This window comes from Bombina bombina, chromosome 6, assembly GCF_027579735.1.
Source record: "Bombina bombina isolate aBomBom1 chromosome 6, aBomBom1.pri, whole genome shotgun sequence".
NCBI lineage: Eukaryota > Metazoa > Chordata > Amphibia > Anura > Bombinatoridae > Bombina > Bombina bombina.
In genome coordinates, this window is record NC_069504.1 from 444,285,121 (window position 1) to 444,306,784 (window position 21,664).

Here is a 21,664-nt window from a genome sequence, read left to right on the forward strand (position 1 = left end):
GAGGTGGCGGATCCCATAGGAATCAATGGGAGTTTGACCATAGCGAAAGTTCATGTTCGCTGCTGCCCGACATCCCATTGATTCCTATGGGAGCTGTCTACACCTAACACCCTAACATGTACCCCGAGTCTAAACACCCCTAATCTGCCCCCCCTACACCGCCGCCACCTATATTAAACATGCTAACCCTTAAACTGCCGCCCCCGCACCCCGCCGCAACTATAATAAATATGTTAACCCTTAAACCGCCGCTTCCAGACCCCGCCGCCACTTACATATTACCTATTAACCCCTATCCTGCCCCCCCCTATACTGCCGCCACCTATAATAAATTTATTAATCCCTATCCTGCGGATCCCGGACCCCGCCACAACTAAATAAATTGTTTAACCCCTAAACCGCCGCTCCCGGACCCCGCCGCCACCTATATTAAACTTATTAACCCCTAATCTGCCCCCCTACACCGTCGCCACCTATAATAAAATTATTAATCCCTAAACCTAAGTCTAACACTAACCCTAACACCCCCCTATCTTAAATATTAATTAAATAAATCTAAATAAATATTACTCTTATTAAATTAATTATTCCTATTTAAAACTAAAAACTTATCTATAAAATAAACCCTAATATAGCTACAATATTACTAATAATTATATTGTAGCTATTTTAGGATTTATTTTTATTTTACAGGCAAATTTAAATTTATTTTAACTAGGTACAATAGCTATTAAATAGTTATCAACTATTTAATAGCTACCTAGATAAAATAAAGTCAAATTTAACTTTGTATTTATTTTAACTAGGTACAATAGTTATTAAATAGTTATTAACTATTTAATAATGACCTAGCTAAAAAGTCATCATCCAAGGGGCGCTGAAGAGGTCTTCCATCTGATAGAAGTCTTCATCCATGCAGCGTCTTCAATCTTCATCCATCCGGAGCAGAGGGGAGCCTTCTTCAAACGAGCCGACGCAGAGCCATCCTCTTCCAACGACGCCTACCCGATGAATGGATATTCCTTTAAGTGACGTCATCCAAGATGGCGTCCCTCGGAATTAAGGTAGGAAAAATCTGATTGGCTGATGCAATCAGCCAAACAGATTGAGCTTGCATTCTATTGGCTGGATCAGCCAATCGGATTGAACTTGAATCTGATTGGCTGATTGCCTCAGCCAATCAGATTTTTCCTACCTTAATTCCGATTGGCTGATAGAATCCTATCAGCCAATCAGAATTCGAGGGACACCATCTTGGATGACGTCACTTAAAGGAATATCCATTCATCGGGTAGGCATCGTTGGAAGAGGATGGCTCCGCGTCGGCTCGTTTGAAGAAGGCTCGGCTATTGTAATAGCTATTGTACCTAGTTAAAATAAATACAAAGTTACCTGTAAAATAAATATAAATCATAAAATAGTTACAATGTAATTATTAATTACATTGTAGCTATCTTAGGGTTTAGTTTACAGGTAAGTATTTAGTTTTAAATAGGAATAATTTATTTAATGATAGTGTAGTGTTAGGTGTAATTGAAACTTAGGTTAGTTTTTATTTTACAGGTAAATTTGACTTTATTTTATCTAGGTAGCTATTAAATAGTTCATAACTATTTAATAGCTATTGTACCTAGTTAAAATAAATTTAAGTTTGCCTGTAAAATAAAAATAAATCCTAAAATAGCTACAATATAATTATTAGTAATATTGTAGCTATATTAGGGTTTATTTTATAGGTAAGTATTTAGTTTTAAATAGGAATAATTAATTTAATAAGAGTAATATTTATTTAGATGTATTTAATTAATATTTAAGATAGGGGGGTGTTAGTGTTAGACTTAGGTTTAGGGGTTAATTATTTTATTATAGGTTGTGGCGGTGTAGGGGGGGCAGGATAGGGGTTGATAAATTTATTATAGGTGGCGACGGTGTAGGGGGGGCAGATTAGGGGTTAATAAGTTTAATATAGGTGGCGGCAGGGTCCGGGAGCGGCGGTTTAGGGGTTAAACAATTTATTTAGTTGCGGCGGGGTCTGGGATCCGCAGGATAGGGGTTAATAAATTAATTATAGGTGGCGGCGGTATAGGGGGGGCAGGATAGGGGTTAATAGGTATTATGTACGTGGCAGCGGGGTTCGGGAGCGGCGGTTTAGGGGTTAATACATTAATTATAGTTGCGGCGGGGTCTAGGAGCGGCGGTTTAGGGGTTAATAACTTTATTTAGTTGCGGGGGGCTCCAGGGGCGCCGGTATAGGGGGTAGAACAGTGTAGTTTAGTGTGGGTGCTTAGTGGCAGCTTATCAATAAAGCTGTAGAAAAGCCGAAGAGCAGCGAGATCGGATGAGTGATAACTATCACAGTCCGCTGCTCATCGCCCCGTACTTGGTGCGCGGCTTTTTGACAGCTTTTTTGATAACTTTGGCGAACGTATTCAGGTCCGCAGCAGCGATGTGAGGCGAGCTTAGGCGGGCGTATTGGGGCCAGCGAAGGCAGGTAAGTAGACGGCTTGATAACTAGAGGCCATAATGTTATGGATCCATGTCTTGCATTAGAAGCTGATACCAGCTCCAAATCAGAAAGGACTGGGCTGTTAAATAAAAGGATTATGTGTGAAACTCCACATACATTTTGCTTTTGAATTGGTTTAATATATTTTATGTTCCAAGGTTATATTTTCAAAGACACTTAGCAACCTGTTATATTCCAGATTCCCCAACATTTATTTATGTTTATAATATGTCTGCAAGAGTCCTCCTCAGCAATATTCCCATCAAACCATGATACATAATCCCTGATCACTAGTCAATTTGTATACAGACCATGTTTGAAGAGAATAATCTGAAAATAGCTCCTGGAACTCTGTACAGAAATGCATAACAGATTCCAAGGTTAAAGATATGTAGGTCTTATGTCTCTAATTGGTTCCAAAGAACAGGATTCTTTGTTATAGTGATTAAAACTTCTGTATCACTTCAACCGGTGTATATATTGGATATGTGGGATTCAATCATAACTGGATATAAACTTAATATTTGGCATATTTAGTGGCATCAGGCACACTTACCTTATTTGTCATTCGAACTAACTACATAATAAGTAAATAAATGCATGCAGTCGGAGTTTAGAAAATGTTTTTAGTTTTATTGATAATTTCTTTGATATTATCATCTCATAGCCCACAATATCAACAAATCTACAGAAACCTCACCGAATATTCATTATGCAATCCCTGACTGTAGGCTAGAAGCCCCCCAGAACAGTATGGTGTTGGATTTTCAGCCTCCCATTGTGGTGACATTAACTACAGCCATGAGTAGGGTATATATACCATGGTTGAACAAGAATGTTTCACTTATATCCCTGATAATTCACATAATGTTACTTTTTCAGTAAATTAAAGATTTAACAGTTGCCAGAATCTTTGATCTCATCTCCCTGGTTGAAAACTGCATAGGTAGTTGACTTGGTTTTTTAGCACATAATATATTGTGTGGCCTCATAATCTGATGGGTTTTTTAGGGGGGGGGTGATTTCTTTTTTTGGTTTTGAGCTCTACTTCCTCACCTCAGCAAGGGTCTTTCTGCTGGTGCCTTGCCTCTGTAACATCTCTGTGACCCAGAAGGCTCTGCAACCACAGACTGAGGGTGACATTTACCAGCTGCAAATAACTACATTATCGTTAATATAATCATTATTATTATTATAATTTATTCGCAAAACATCAACAGATTCAGCTGGAGGTCAGCAACTAACAGGATAGGTAACAGAATCAGATCTCAAGGTGGATTCAAGTTCATGCAGAGGTCGGCAACATACAGTCAATTTCAAGCAGAATCACCAAAAAAGAATGGTCTAGGAATAATAAAAGTTAATAGCAACAGGACAATGCATAGCAAGGGAATTAACTGTGTCATGCTCCATGTCTACCTTGCATGTTTTGTTTCCGTTCAGGCTGATGTCATTTTTCCATGCGTTAGGATAATGTTGCTACATATATCACTTTACAGCCACTAGGTCTATACCTTGACTGACATTTACCTCTCAGCCTGAAAGCTTGCCCTATTGCTTACATGAAGAACCATGCACACGTTTTGTCTCATGCTTCCAGCATATATCTTAGCAATATGGGTAACGCTGTTACACTAAGAAATAAATGTTAGAATTTTTTAGTGATTACATTGCTCAGCTTTAGCTGCAACTGCACAATGAAAGATCAATATAAACAATATGGACTATTTAACAAAACAGAACACCCATATGGGTAGAGGAAGTCTGCTCCATGCATAGTATGCACTCCTTGCTGCTGCCCACACAGGCAACTGAATGGCTTGACATAAGGGTAGCACCATTACTCTGCCTATCCAGGACTGTAAATATTGCCCTACAGCTACTCCTATCCTTATTTGCAATTGAATAAGGTATAAGCTTGATTATTCCCTTCTTTTCACTACAAGAAAATGAATTAAAAGTAAATCTAGGCATACAAGGTAGGGCTCTTACATAGGGCTATATCAAGAGTGGCGCACTAACTGTTACACGCAAGCGATATATCACAGGGGTTTGCACGCATCAGAAGATATATATATATATACATATATATATATATATATATATATATATATATATATATGAATAGATATATATTTTACCAAAAAAATATATGTAGAAATATGTATTTAAGAATAAATAGAACATTGGAATGTGAAATATTAATATTTTAGTTGTGATAGCGCACTTGAGAAAATTTGATCAGGGTTGTGAATGGGTGGGGTGTTATGTTTCTTTTCCACTTTTCACGCTCCATTGAAGTCTATGGAAGAATACGTTAACGTGATTCTGATATTGTAACCGGCTATTTTGCGAAACTTTGAACTTGGAATATGCACGGTATCCGAAGCACTCAAAAAGCCTTAGTCGAGTGCACTTAGCGCGCAAGCATGAGTGATAATTAGCGCTCCACTAGCCCATAGTATTTTTACTGCTAAATGGTAAGGAGTTTTATTTAGATGATTCTATCAGGGCCATTTACTACAACACAAACAACTAGATCCTTAAAATATTGCTAGGTCAAAAGATCCCCGGAACTTTTTTTTATTGTTATAAACACTGCTTAGAATTTAATGTAAAATTCTTGATCTTAACTTCTTGGGTGTAGAGGATGACATTTTGTTATCCTCCAATTTTGCTCCAGAGGTCCCTCTACTTATTATTTGTTGGCTGTGACTGTAATGTGCGCTGATAGTAAGCCTTCCCCTTAAACATGTTTCATGTAATAGGTAATATGTTGTGATGGCATCCCTCCTCATTATATGTGTTGCTAGGGATGATCAACATATTTTGATAGCATCAAATAGTACATGAAAACTTTACATGCTGTGGAGAAATGCTCAGAGACACAGGGACTTCTTCATTGCTCTGAGTTAACTGGGTTATGGATCCCCTTGTCTTAGCCACAAATGTCTGGACACCAGTTTGTTGTTGATTAGGGAGAAGGGAGTTCTAACAGAGTATCTATCTCCATTCTTGCAACACCTAGAGTGATGAGGGGCCCTTCATATAAAAGAGACATTGCAAATGATTATCATGAAGAAGGGAGACACCTACACCACGGAACAAAGAGATTGTTTATGATAGGGGAGGGGAGGTTATAGGGGTATCCCATTTTAACCTGTTTTACTTAGAGGCTCTCTCTCCCCCTCTCTTTTGCTCTCTCTCTCAAACCCTCTCTTTTGCTCTCTCTCCCCCTCTCTATTGCTCTCTCTCCCCCCTCTCTTTTGCTCTCTCTCCCCCCTCTCTTTTGCTCTCTCTCTCTCCCTCTCTCTCCCCCCTCTCTTCTTTTGCTCTCTCTCCCCCCTCTCTTTTGCTCTCTCTCTTCCCCTCTCTTTTGCTCTCTCTCTCCCCCTTCTCTTTTTCTCTCTCTTCCCTCTATTTTGCTCTTTCCCCTCTCTTTTGCTCTTTCCCCTCTATTTTGCTTTGTCTCCCCCTATCTTCTGCTCTGTCTCCCCCTATCCTCTGCTCTTTCCCCTCTCTTCTGCTCTCCCCCACTCTTTAGCTCTTTCCTATCTCTTTTTGTCTCTCCCCCTCTCTTTCTATTTCTCTCCCCTCTCTCTTGCGCCGACCGTGCCCGACCACGACCGACCACGCCCCGACCAGGTCTGGTCACGCCCAAGCCCGGCCATGCTCATGCTCCCATCCACCCACGCCCTCGACCATGCCCGGTCACGCCCACGCTCCCACCCACGCCCCCGTCATGCCCGAACACATCCCCGACCAAGCCCGGTCATGCCCGGTCACTCCCACGCTCCCGCCCGGCCCCACCCACTTTCGCCCCACCGCCGCAAACAGCATGTCAGGTAAGGCCAGGTGTGTTTGTCCTCGTGCTGTCTCTACTGCGCATGACAGCTTCGGACAAACACACTTGGCCTTTTATTTTATAGGATATATCTATATACAAGGTAATGAGGAGGAGCATATTTGAGGCAAAGCAAAATTGTATGTATTATTATAATATTATCTGTACATAAGGTACTGAGGAAGCAGGGTATGTTTATGTAACAGAAAGAATCGCTATAGCAGTGATTTGCAACCTTTTTTTTGCTGTGGCACACTTTTTTACATTAAAAAATACTGTGGCACACCACCATCCCAAAATTTTACAAAATCACACATTGTAGCCTAATACAGGATATATATACAGTATATATATATATATATATATATATATATACACACACTTTACTGTGCTGTCATGCCATGCCTCCTACAAACTATACATGACATATTGACATTCATTCACAAACAATTATAATGATTGTCTGTGAATGAATGTCAATGTCATGGTTGAAAATGATGCCTGATGAGCCTGTCACATACCTCCCAATATTTCAAAATTTCAAAGAGGAACACCCCCGCACTGTTGTCAGTATGCCGCGGCACACCTGAGGATCTCTCACGGCACACTAGTGTGCCACGGCACACTGGTTGAAAAACACTGCTCTATAGTATTACATATTTGTCTATGATATATCAATGAGTGAGGCTGTTTGTGAGGCAGAATGAACCTTTTTCTTATAATAGTATATATCTTTATACAAGGAAGGGCATAACTTATCTAGACACAAGCTAGCCCTTGATTTAGAGTTATAAGACAGGGTAAATTTGATAAATATGTATTTTGTTTGTTATTTTTATTGTTGGTTGTTTTTTTTTTTTGCATTCATATTTTTATGGTTGGGGAATTTTATCCCAACTATCTGTGGATGTCCATAGAAAGGGCATATCTGATTGTGGTACATTGTTGGATGGAGAATGGCCATACTTCACAAATTATCAATATCTCATGGGCAGGACAGGGTTTGTCATGGTTAGAGCTGGGGCAGACCCTTAAATCCAGGGCATTTCCTCTAGGTGAGAAGCTGCAGAAAAGAAAGGAACCAGAGCTACCAACCTGTAATAAACTAAAACAACTTTTTTGAGTCTGGGTGGTATATGGATATTTGTAGTTTGGTTCTTTTAGAAAACTCTTTTTTTTTCTGAAAGTACATAATCCACTAAAAAACACTACCCAGCTAACTCACAAAAAATCATTGAATTAATACTTAGCACAAGAGTGAGATAGATAGATAGATAGATAGATAGATAGATAGATAGATACTAGATAGATAGATGATAGATAGATAGATAGATAGATAGATAGATGATAGATAGATAGATAGATAGATGATAGATAGATAGATAGATATAGATAGATAATAGATAGATAGATGATAGATAGATATAGATAGATGATAGATAGATAGATAGATAGATGATAGATAGATAGATAGATAGATAGATAGATAGATAATAGATGACAAATAGATAGATGATAGATAGATAGATAGATAGATAGATAGATACATACATACATACATAGAAAAATACATACATACATAGATTGATAGAAGTAAGATAGATGTAAGATAGATAGATAGATAGATAGATAGATAGATAGATAATGAGTACCTAAACTGTATTTTACATTTCTTGTTAGCCATAAAGTGAAAACCTTCCTTAAAGCCAAGATTATTCCATATTTGGATGACAAATGCTTTAAATATGCTGAAGATAATTTTGATTCAAAATGGAGTGTTAATTCCCTCAGCAGATCACAATGTATTTGCTTTCATCACTACAAGGCTCTGGCAACAGCAGTATTAATCGGAAAATACAAATTTCATAGGTTTCCTCAACTGAATGGGAGAGAAATAAGAACTAGAAGAATCAAACCAACCGCAGAGCTGTGTGTAGTTTTGCATATAACAAGCTCAAAAACTCTCCGTGATGGTAGCTCACTGCCAAAACCTCTTACAGCGTTTGGAAAAACTGGCAATCATGATCAATTAGGTGTAATGTCTCTAATTATTTCATCACGGTCCTTTCAAGGAAGTTCACTGCACTCACTTGCACAGACTAATTGGACACAGATTCACTTGCAGAATGTTAAGGTCATTACCGGGTTGTGGAAAACGGAATATTTGCCCAAAAGAAATAAACTATGGATCATGTTCTGCTTAGTGTAATGGTTTTCAAGAATTAAAGTTAAAATTTTGATTGAACTAGGCCTATAGATAGATTGGCTATTTTCTTAGCCTAAACAATATTTAAAATTACAAATTACTTTTACTTTCATTCCAACAAAACATTCTGTTGTTCTATGAATTTTAATGCATTTTCTTATTCCTTCTTTTTGCAGATAGATATACTAAGGCAGTGCATCCCAGAGGCGGCTGGTCAGGTAAAGCTGAAGCAAAAAAAATAGCTTTGCACTAAGAACCGTATATGTGCTTAATGTTCTATAAATATACATACTATACAATATAGAGGCTTCTGACCTCTTCATCTAGATTAAAGAGATCTCAGAGTCGCCATATGTGCAGATATTTGGGTGGTCACTCCTGAGTCTTGTTTCTAATAGAATAAGGAAAGGAACTTAGCTGCAGTTTTAACACCAGCAATGGGGTCAAGCACATAGCTAAATTTACACTCAAGAGTCAAAAACATTGCAGCTCCCAAATAGAACATAGCCAGTGAAGGATTCAGCAGCACCATTAACACATGGGGGCCAATTTATCATAGTGCGAGCGGACATGGACGATGTAGCGTATCATGTCCACCGCACATCAATAAATGCCGAAAGCATACGCTGTCAGCATTTATCTTTGCACAAGTAGTTCTGGTGAACTTCTTGTGCAAAACCGCCCTCTGCAGATTCGCGGCCAATCGGCCTCTAGCAGGGGGTGTCAATCAACCCGATCGTATTCGATCAGGTTGATTTCTGTCAGCTACCTCAGTTATGGAGCAGCGGTTCATAACTTCTGTTTCCGGCTAGCCTGAAGGCTCACGCGGAATAAGGGGCATCAAGCTCCATTCGGGGCTTGATAATTTGGCCCTATATTCTAAAAATCACCAATAATTAACTAATTGGAAGTTGCATTACTTGTTAAATCTACATACAGGAAACCAGAGTAAAGATATAGGGGTATATTTATCATAGTGCTAGCGGGCATGATACGATGTAGCCTATAATGTCCGCTGCACATCGATAAATGCTGTATCTTTAGGCTGCTGCTTCATAACTCCTGCTTGATAAATCGGCCCCTAAATATTCATTTTAAAACAAATTCCAATATACTTTCTATAACGTTTTATGGGTCTCCATAAGCGCATAAAGAAGTAGATTTAGGTGTATGCATGTGTCCTCTGCACAATGTGACAGCAATGTGTGTAGTAATGTAATACAAGCAGCCAGTAGAGAGAGTCTGCAGCAGGCAGCCCTTTATGACAGTAGGGAACAAACACAGCTTTGCTTTCACTTACTACTGCTCACACACTGTATATATGTCCCCATCAAAAGATAGCTTGTGTTCAAGCACACTACTTAAACAACTGCACTCTAATGTTCCCTCTACAGGTTGCTTGTATATCATTGTTTCAGAAACATATGCACTCTCCTGTGCCTACTGTAGTATGTTTTAATGGAAAGAGGCCACTTGCAACTAAGCAGACAAATAGAAAATGGTAAATGCCATAGAAATAAAGTTGAAAGATTTCTGTTTAAAATGCTAAATTGCACTCGCTTACAATTATTACTATATATGGAAATGCAAAATTATTCTCATTTTCTTTTTGCATGAAAAACTTTACAAGCCTCCACATATAAATAAACCAGTTGCTGTTTTTTTATAAGAATGAGAATCCCACATACTTTCCCAGAACCATAAAACCTCTCTCACTTTCCTTTCATACCAAACATCTTTCCTCCTAACATTTATTTGCTTTATCCCAAGACTGAGAGGATAGGAGGATGGCCTGTGGGTGGAGTTAAGAGCTCTAGCAGGTTTAGCAGGGAATGGTTGGATTGTGTAAAGGAATGATAAGGCATTTCTGGGTGTGGTTTAGATGGTTACTAGTGATGGTTATGAGCTCTCACTTTCTGTTTTACAGTCTACCTGTACTTAACATTTGTTATCATGCATATGAATTTGCAGCTATTAAATGTGACAAAAAGAAATTTGTGGAAAAATTTGCCAAGTAAAAGTTTTTGATGTTAAATTAAATGGAACAGGAATGTATGTATACTACTGTTCATAGACTGAAATAAACAATTCCCAGATATATTCTGTATTAGTTACAATGAACCTAATTATAACATTACCAGTTAGGGTTAATTCATCATACATACTGTTTTGTTTGGGACCAATGACTAATATAGATATGTATATTTCTCTAATTCTCTGTTCTGCTAAGGACCAAACTGTCCAACCTTATTCACATACGAAGCAAGTCTTTTTTTCACTTGTGGAGCTGGTGAGCAAATGTTAGATATGTTTTTAATTGAGGTAGGCTCATATGCTAACTACTAAGCCCTTGAAGGCCGCCTCTTATCGGAATGCATTTGACAGGTTTTTACAGTTAGAGGGCATTAGTTTATTTGTGACATATAAACAACATTGTGCTCGCGCCCATGGAGTTATTTAAGAGCCAGCACTAATTTGCCTGAAATGCAAGTCTGTCAAAAGATCTGAGATAATGAGGCAATCTGCAGAAGCTTAGATACAAGGTAAAACGTATATTAATATAACAGTGTTGGTTATGGAAAACTGGGGAATGGTAAATAAAGATAGATGAAGATTGTGAAGATCACAAATTTTGCTGGAGGTTATAGGTTTAGGAACTGACTTCCACTTAACATTGCCTATTTTAGAGAGACATAAACTCAAAATGTAATTCCCCATAAAGTCAAGGGACAAAAAAAAACATTTTCTTTACATATGTATTGTATAAATCAGCAATTAAACAATGCTTTGTAAAAGGTTTGCATACAAGAGAAGTGTTTTTAAAAGTGTTGGTTTTCTTATCTCCTTTACTGAGGCTCAAAGAAGTTACTACAAACAATTACTGTGCATAGTTTAGCAGGGTTAAGCATCTTACGTCTGGAGTATGCACTTCCAATTCTTGCTGTATTTTGAACAAACACAATTTTTAGAGTTAAATTGCAATTTAAATCTCAAGTGTTTATGCTCTTAAACCAACTAATATAAAATAACAGAAAAATTAAGTGGGGATCTTGAATCCATGACAAGTTAAAATCCAAACTTTATTGTAAGACGATAAAAGTTATCATCACCAGCACAGGTACAACAGGGACTGGCTGGTCTTACGCATTTTAGGCAAATGCCGTAATCATAAGGTCTATGATTACGGCACTTGCCGAAACGCGTAAGCCCGGCCAGTCCCTGTTGTACCTGTGCTGGTGATAATAACTTTTATCTTCTTACAATAAAGTTTGGATTTTAACTTGTCACAGATTCAAGATTCCCTCTTAATTTTTCTATTATTATGGACTACAAGGAGTCCCCTGGTCTCGGTTAACCCCCTGCTGAGCTCCGCAGTTTTTAGGCTACCTGTTTGGATTGCACCGTTTGGATTGCGCTTGGAATGCTCTTGCCAATACACGCCCCATGGACACGTAATACTTGGAAGTGAAGGAAGTACTCTCGATGGTAAAGGCCGAAGTGGCGAGGATTTCCACACTGGAGCTGTGGTTTAAACGCTGGGCTTGATTTGCAGCACGGCCGTCTGAGGAGCGTCCTTCCGGCATTTGGTGGGAATGTCTTGGCAGAAGGGTGAGTTAGTCCCCTATTCCGCTGTGTGGATGCCAGGAACTTCAACGTATGGGGCTTAGAGGCTTATCAGTATATTGGTGCTAACTGTGCTGGCTTTATCAGTAACATTCAGGTTTGCTCTGGACTAGCTGAGCGTATTCATAGAGATGGGGTACCGTGTGTCATTAATTTTTGGACAGTGAATTTGATGTGAGGATATTTCTCTCCTTTGATGAAATAAAATTGTATTTATACATGGACTAGTCTTAAATCCCATTACATGGGCCGAAATCACCTCTCCCTCATCCCCCTCCCTGCCATTCTCATTTTTTTTTCTGCAGTGTAGCGGTCCCACCCGCTCCCGACCCCCTCTAGCGATGACCCGCCAACCCACATCCCTCCTAACCCTCCTACACCACCAACTTTGCAGCATATTGGTCCCACCTGCTCCTGCCCCCCTCCAGTGATGATCCGCCCACCTACCTCCTTCCTAACCTTCCCACGCCAGCAACTTAGCTGCGTAGCGGTCCCACCTAATCCTGCCCCCCTCCAGCGATGATCCACCCACCAGCCTCCCTCCTAACCCTCCCACGTAAGGCCTTGCGGCCTTTCTCGCGCAGACATGCGCCACTAATGAGCCTCGCGGCGGACACATGTGCAGTCTCCTACTGATTGCTGGACCCTGCTTCTCACAGCCAGGTATGTTTGTCTTGCAATGCAGTCTCTACTGCACATGACTGCATCGGACAAACATACCTGGCCTTTAATAATATAGGATTATTTATTTTGCCGGGTTTTTCTGTAAATTATCTTTGAAAATGTTGCTATTTTCATGATCCCTATACAGACCGGAGCTCAAATTATTTAACTTGACCTAACTTCATATCACATTGTATATAAACTCGTTTACAGCTAGCCATAATGGTCTGGAAGGGAGATAACATACACACTAGGGCTTTCAAGTGGCTATTACTTTAGTCACTTTGTAAGTTTTAAATTCTTTTTGCATTTATTTTATATGTAGATCTTTTGCAATTTATTGCCTAATTTCCGATATGTACTATGTAAATAGAAAAATAAGTTTAACGTTACTTTGATGTTTAGACATTTATGTGCACTGAATTTATAAAATATTTGGATAAATACTCACAGTTATTAACACTGTATCTAGGGCCCCTCCCATTTGAAATATGCTTGAGCTTAAGCATGGTTAAAATAAAAATATTTTAAGGAGAACCACACCTCTGTCTTTAACGTGCAGTGAGAAATATTCTTAACACAGGTCTTGGCTGCCATCCAATTATTGCAACTTTCTCAGAGAACAACATGGCTGAAAATCGCCAGAACATCAGTGCCACACAGAAGGATACACTTCTCTTATGATTAAAAACAACACGTGCACATCCCTTTTTTTTGTTTATTCATTTCTTTTTTTCTTTTTTAAATAACAAAATACAACTGTTTAAATCAAACAAAAGAAACAGGAAAGTAACAATAGAGATTGGTCATGACATTAGACTCTATAATGCTAATCAGAAATTGAACTTGTTTCCATAGTTATATATATTAATAACTATACATTTTTCTAACATACCTCAGATTTGTTGTTACATAGAGTTCCTTTCTTTTTTGAGGAAAAAAGAAACAGAGATTGAGATTTGGTGCCGGACGGATCCCCCTTGAGTCATTAAAGGGACACTGAACCCAAAAATTTTCTTTCATGATTTAGATAAAGCATGCAATTTTAAGCAACTTTCTAATTTATTTCTATTATCAATTTTTATTGGTTCTCTTGCTGTCTTTATTTGAAAAAGAAGGCATCTAAGCTTTTTTCTTGGTTCAGTACTCTGGACAGCACTTTTTATTGGTGGATGAATTTATCTACCAATCAGCAATGACAACCCAGGTTGTTCACCAAAAATGGGCCGGCATCAAAACTTACATTCTTGCATTTCAAATAAAGATATCTGTTCGAATTTCAGTGTGTAGTGCACATCCCTTTTTACCTTGTTCTGCTGGTCAATTTACTTCGAAGGATGTATTTCTTCTACAAAAACATTTGAAAAAATCATATGAGATCTGAAAAAAATGGGTATCACTGTTCATGGTCTGCTGTAAATTATTATATTTTGTTTCTCCATTTAAAAATATACTCAATTGCCATTTACTGTATTGTTTATTCAGCCTATATCTACGTACTTATTTTAATAATGCAGATATGTGTCTAAATTACAGATATACGAATTGTGTGAAATGTTTTTAAAAAGGCACTATTTACTTTTTTACTGTACAATTTACCTTACATTGAAGTAGTCTAGTCAGTACAGAGGCCCCAGGGTGGTCTTAATTATTTATATTTTTTACACAAACTCAGATTTTTATTTTTCTAAAAAAAAAAAATATGCTGATTCTTTTAATAGAATGACTATAAGCAATCAACTTTCTCTACTTTCTCTGACCACATTGGAATGTATAGAAGCATTGAAGTAGCTTATGTGTTTCACAGCTGGCCTGACTGAAGACATTTCCCATTGGGCCAGTGGTTCTGGCTGCAAAGCATTGTGGGCATCTTAGTGAATCTTGGCAACATCAAAAATATAGGGTTACCGCACTGCTGAGTTGCAAGGGTGGCCTGTGGCATTGCTACAAAGGGGGCTAAAGCTGGCATGCCTGAAAAAATCCTGACAAAGTGTAAATTTTGGGTGTGTGTCATATAATCAGTAGCCACTATACACATTTTATAACAGTAGCTAAACTGTATTTTAGAAGCCTATGACCTTATCCTGGCATAAAATAATACGATTTTTTTTTTTAACTTTTGAAAAATATTACTTTTGATTTCTGTTTAACATTTAAAGAAAGTAACAAGAAAAAAAACCAAGGCTTGATAATGAAATTACTTAGGGCCAAATTAAAAGAGACACGTTGAAAGTAAATTGTTTGCGTGCAGATGAAACCCGATGCATGCTAACTTCAGGATATTAAGACAGCGCTAACTTATTCTCCCCATAGACTTTAATGTAGTGAGCTGAAGAAAAAACACTTACCGCTTGCTCGCTAAGCGCTTTAGAACGCCAGCGATAAACATGAATGAAGTAATAAAGGTTTTACATTCCAATGTTCTTCACTTAGAAAAAAAATGTTCTTTTTATTTTAAAAAATATATTTCTATATAGGAAAAAAATAAAAATGAAAATTTTCTTCTAAGTGAAAAACATTGGAATGTAAAATATATACAGTAAACATTATTTTTCAACTTTTAATGTATTTGAGTGGAAAGGACTATATGTGTTTTTTGTGTATATATGTACTGTATATATAAACACATAAATACACTTTTATATACTGTGTGTGTGTATATATATATATATATATATATACACCCATACACATTTTTAGACATATATATATATATATCTTTATTTGAAAAAAGCAAGAATGTAATCATAGGAGCCGGCCCATTTTGGTTCAGGACCTGGATTACACTTTCTATTTGGTGTCTAAATGTAGACACCAATCAGCAAGCACTACCCAGGTGATGAACCAAAATAATACAGAAAAACTGATAATTGCAGTAAATTAAAAAGTTTCTTAAAATTGCATACTCTATATGAATCATTAAAGTTTAATTTTAACTAGACTATTCCTTTAAGTTTCAAAAATGTTATCACATTGAGGGCAGGGGCTAAAGTAAGACATTCTCAGGGGCTGATTTAACAAACCTGAGCAGACCATGTCGGACAGACCTTTGTTAAATCTGCCCCTAAGTCCTAAGTTTTCACACAATCTGTTTTTTTTTATGTTTACTTTGATTTAACATATTTGTTATTACCAAAAAAGGACTGTTTATTATTCCTTTAAGACAAGGGTTTTAAAAACTGTCCTCAGGCCTCCCTAACAGGCCAGATTTTCAGGATTAATGTGGGTGAGAGCATGTTTACTAATTAGCTGATTATTATTTAACCTATGCTCTAGTTCAGATTCCTGAGGAAAGGTTTGAAAACCCCTGCTTTAAGGTATCAAACCTACCCCAGGTGTACAGTCCGCTTGTCAGAAGCAAAGAAAATATTCTACACAATTTATTGTGGTCTGAGAAGTTTTTTGTGGTAAGACACCTGTATATTCATTGCATAAGCTTCCCTTTAAAAGGACATTAAATACCTTGAAATGGCATTATAACTAATTATTATAAGGTAATTATGTACAATGAACAAACTTTGCAATATACTTTCATTATTTATTTTGTCCCCTTTTGAACTAACCTAGGTCTTAAAATTGTAGATTTTCTAATTCTCAGAGAGTCAGAGCTGGAAATGCAGCCCGCTGACTTCTCAAGGCTAATCCTGCTACATATATTTCACTAATTTGCTTTAACTCATAAAAACTGCAAACCAATTCACTTTATACCAACCATATTATGGGTCTGATTAGCTTATGGCTGTCACATGATAAAGGGGGTTAGAAGACTGGAGTACATTTTGAAATCTCAGAAGAAATGCTGTCCTTTTAAAAATCAGAGTAATTGCTATTATGTTGTATTTTTATTATGCAGTTGTTGATTATGCATGTCTACTGTATTTAAAGGGACACTCAGGTTAAATTAAATTTTCATAATTCAGATACAGCATGTAATTTTAAACAACTTTCCAATTTACTTCCATTAAAAAAAATGTGCACAGTCTTTTATATTTACAATTTTTAAGTCACCAGATCCTACTGAGCATGTGCAAGAATTCACAGACTATACGCATATGCATTTGTGATTGGCTGATTGCTATCACATGGTACAAGGGGAGTGGAAATATACATAACTTTAAAATTTGTTATAAAAAAACTACTACTCATTTGAAGTTCAGACTAAGTGCTATTGCATTGTCTTGCTATCTTGCATAAGTTGCATTTGTTGATTATGCAAATCTAATGTGTTGACTGGTCCTTTAATGGCCATGTCTAGCCTTGTTGTCTGCAGGTCCAAGCCTAGTTTGGCTCCTCCAAATAAGACTAGTGGTGGGTGGAGTTTAGCTATTTAGCTATTAACTGTATTTAGCAGGGAAAATACATTAATTAGTAAAATTGAAAACATACTTTTCAGTTGCCAGAACCCAATTATGATACAAACAATCAATAGTTTCAATATAATTTGTTAATTACTATATTGAAGTTATTCTAAAAAAAGTTGAAATAAGTAGTTCACTGGCTAATTATGGGCCAGATTATGAGTGGAGTGCAAATGTTTGCACAAGCGATAATAGGTTTTCGGATTCCTTTGCCTATATATTCATATATACTGTATGTATACAGATGTATTTATGTATTTATATGTGTATTTATGTATTTACAGACATATATACACATATAAACACATAAATACATATATAGACATATATAGACAGGTGCATTAGAGCCATTTGCAGTTAAGTAGATGACAACATGAAAATTCATATTATGCAATATTCATATTTAAATACGTGTTATAGGGTGTATTTACTGTAAATATTTCACATTCCAATGTTCTGCACATAGCAGAATATGTTCTATGTATTTAAAAATAGATATTCCTATATATATATATATATATATATATATATATATATATATATATATATATATATATATATATATATGTATATATATATATATATTTATATATCTATACCTATATACAATCATCTATATATAGGTATAAATGTATATTGTGCCAAAATACCATCAGATACTGTATATGTAGAAATATGTATTTATGAATACAGAGAACATATTCTGCTATGTGAAGAACATTGGAATGTGAAATATTTATGTTTTCATGTCAGGTTAGCGCACTTGAGAATGTGTGTTCGGGTTAGCATGCGGGTAGGGTGTTAGATTTTTTTCTCCATTGACTTCTATAAGGCAAAAGGTTATCGCGCATGCAATATTCTAAGTTTGGCTTTTTGCGCGCGTCAGTTTAGCATGAGCGTGATAACTTTTTACTTTCAACTCGTTATATCAGCGCAAACCCAACATGCACAAAAAGTTTACTTCAAGGGCAATTAGCGCTCTAGCAAAAGCGCTAAATAGCGTTCTACTTGTAAGTTGGCCCACAATATTCTAGATAGATAGATAAATAGATAGATGATAGATAGATAGATAGATAGATAAATATATATTTAAATTAGTTAAATGTTGCTGGCACATTTATTATGGAGAAAATGTAATTGCAAAAGGATAGACATTTTATAAAAAAATATATATATAAACTATGAAGTACAATGGTTCCTCACAAAACACTTAGACATATTCTTTTTTTTTTCTTTTTTTTTAGTATTTAAGTACAGAATAACTTAATGTTGGTTTATTTAAAATTTACCCCAACCACAAAATAGTTTCTCCAAATATCTGCAATATATATTACAGGTTCATTTTCATTTTGTATGAAGCACACAGCAATTTTTGAAAGGAAAAACTGGCACATGGTATAAGCATAAAAACATGATATATAGTCTAGTATGTTTTATTAAAACTTATTACAATCATACAAAATGACTAACTTATGGCTTAGAAGATGCTTGTAATAAACTTTATTGGAGCAGAGTTTGCCAAATCCTATTTTTCCTTTATATGTTTGTTCTGGGTTGTTCTAGAGTGAACCACTGGAAGTTGTCAACTGTTTGCTTTAAACATCTGCATTAACCTCCCACAGAACAGATATAAAGAGATTATTTTTGTATTCACAATGAACATTATTTTTCAGCAGCTGAATTTGTTTAACATAATTATATCATTATATCATATGGACATATATTTGTACCTTTGAATTAATGATATGCTCACCTTTAAAAAAAAAAATAAAGATATACTTATTTTGAGGCTTTTTTAAATAGTGTGACTCACAGGGGTGTTTTCAATCACAACTCGCAGGATCGTGCCATTCACTTGAATGTCAAGCACTCCTGAGCTGGATAAAGCAGCTGACAGCGTTATCCAGTGCTGGAACACACAACATTTAAGTGAATGATGCAATAGAGTGGGCTGTGATTAAAAAAAAAACAACCCTGTGACATCTTACAATAAAAAAAAGCAGCCCGAGGAAGGAGGGCTTGGGGATATCAATTATGGGCTTTGCAAAGCATCAAAATAAGTATCTTTCGCCTAGATTTAGAGTTCTGCGTTAGCCGTCAAAAGCAGCGTTAAGGGGTCCTAACGCTGCTTTTGGCCGCCCGCTGGTATTTAGAGTCAGACAGGAAAGGGTCTAACGCTCACTTTCAAGCTGCGACTTTTCCATACCGCAGATCCCCTTACGCCAATTGCGTATCCTATCTTTTCAATGGGATCTTCCTAACGCCGGTATTTAGAGTCTTGGCTGAAGTGAGCGGTAGAACTCTAACGACAAGACTCCAGCCGCAAAAAAAAGTCAGTATGGGCTAACGCCGCTTTATAAAGCTCCTAACCACAGTGCTCTAAAGTACACTAACACCCATAAACTACCTATGTACCCCTAAACCGAGGTCCCCCCACATCACCGCCACTATAATAAATATTTTTAAACGTTAATCTGCCGACCGCACACCGCTGCCACCTACATTATCCCTATGAACCCCTAATCTGCTGCCCCTAACATCGCCGACACCTACATAATATTTATTAAACCCTAATCTGCCCCCTCCAATGTCGCCGCTACCTAACTACACTTATTAACCCCTTATCTGCCGACTGGACCTCGCCGCCACTATAATAAATTTATTAACCCCTAAACCGCCGCACTCCCACCTCGCAAACACTATAATAAATAGTATTAACCCCTAATCTGCCCTCCCTAGCATCGCCGCCACCTAACTTCAAGTATTAACCCCTAATCTGCCGACCGGACCTCGCAACTACTCTAATAAATATATTAACCCCTAAAGCTAAGTCTAACCCTAACCCTAACACCCCCATAAGTTAAATATAATTTTAATCTAACGAAATAAATTAAATCTTATTAACTAAAGTATTCCTATTTAAAACTAAATACCTGTAAAATAAACCCTAATATAGCTACAATCTAAGGAATAATTATATTGTAGCTATTTTAGGATTTATATTTATTTTACAGGCAACTTTGTATTTATTTAAACTAGGTACAATAGCTATTAAATAGTTATTAACTATTTAATAGCTACCTAGTTAAAATAATTACAAAATTACCTGTAAAATAAATCCTAACCTAAGTTGCAATTAAACCTAACACTACACTATCAATAAATTAATTAAATAAATTACCTACAATTACATACAATTAAATAAACTAAACTAAATTACAAAAAAAACAAAACACTAAATTACAAAAAATAAAAAAAGATTACAAGAATATTAGGCTAATTACACCTACTCTAAGCCCCCTAATAAAATAAAAAAGCCCCCCAAAATAATAAAGGTCCCAACCCTATTCTAAATTAAAAAGTAACCAGCTCTTTTACCAGCCCTTAAAAGGGCTTTTTGAGGGGCATGCCCCTAAGTAATCAGCTCTTTTGCCTGTAAAAAAAATACAACCCACCCCCAACATTAAATTCCACCACCCACATACCCCTACTCTAACCCAAACCCCTTAAATAAACCTAACACTACCCCCCTGATGATCTCCCTACCTTGAGTCATGTTCACCCAGCCGGGCACCGATGGACCAAAAGAGGACATCCGGAGCGGCAGAAGTCTTCATCCTATCCGGGCAGAAGAGGACATCCGGACCGGCAGACATCTTCATCCAAGTGGCATCTTCTACCTTCATCCATCCGGAGTGGAGCGGAGCCATCTTCTTCCAGCCGACGCGGATCCATCCTCTTCAACCGACGCCTACTCGCCGAATGAAGGTTCCTTTAAATGACGTCATCCAAGATGGCGTCCCTCGAATTCAGATTGGCTGATAGGATTCTATCAGCCAATCGGAATTAAGGTAGGAAAAATCTGATTGGCTGATCCAATCAGCCAATCAGATTGAGCTTGCATTCTATTGGCTGATCGGAACAGCCAATAGAATGCAAGCTCAATCTGATTGGCTGATTGGATCAGCCAATCGGATTGAACTTGAATCTGATTGGTTGATTTAATCAGCCAATCAGATTTTTCCTACCTTTATTCCGATTGGCTGATGGAATCCTATCAGCCAATCGGAATTCGAGGGACGCCATCTTGGATGACATCATTTAAAGGAACCTTAATTCGGCGAGTAGGCGTCGGTTGAAGAGGATGGATCCTCGTCGGCTGGAAGAAGATGGCTCCGCTCCGGATGGTTGAAGATAGAATATGCCGCTTGGATGAAGATGTCTGCCGGTCCGGATGTCCTCTTCTGCCCGGATAGGATGAAGACTTCTGCCTCTCCGGATGTCCTCTTTTGGTCCATCGGTGCCCGGCTGGGTGAACACGACTCAAGGTAGGGAGATCTTCAGGGGAGTAGTGTTAGGTTTATTTAAGGGGGGTTTGGGTTAGAGTAGGGGTATGTGGGTGGTGGGTTTTAATGTTGGGGGGGTTGTATTTTTTTTTACAGGCAAAAGAGCTGCTTACTTAG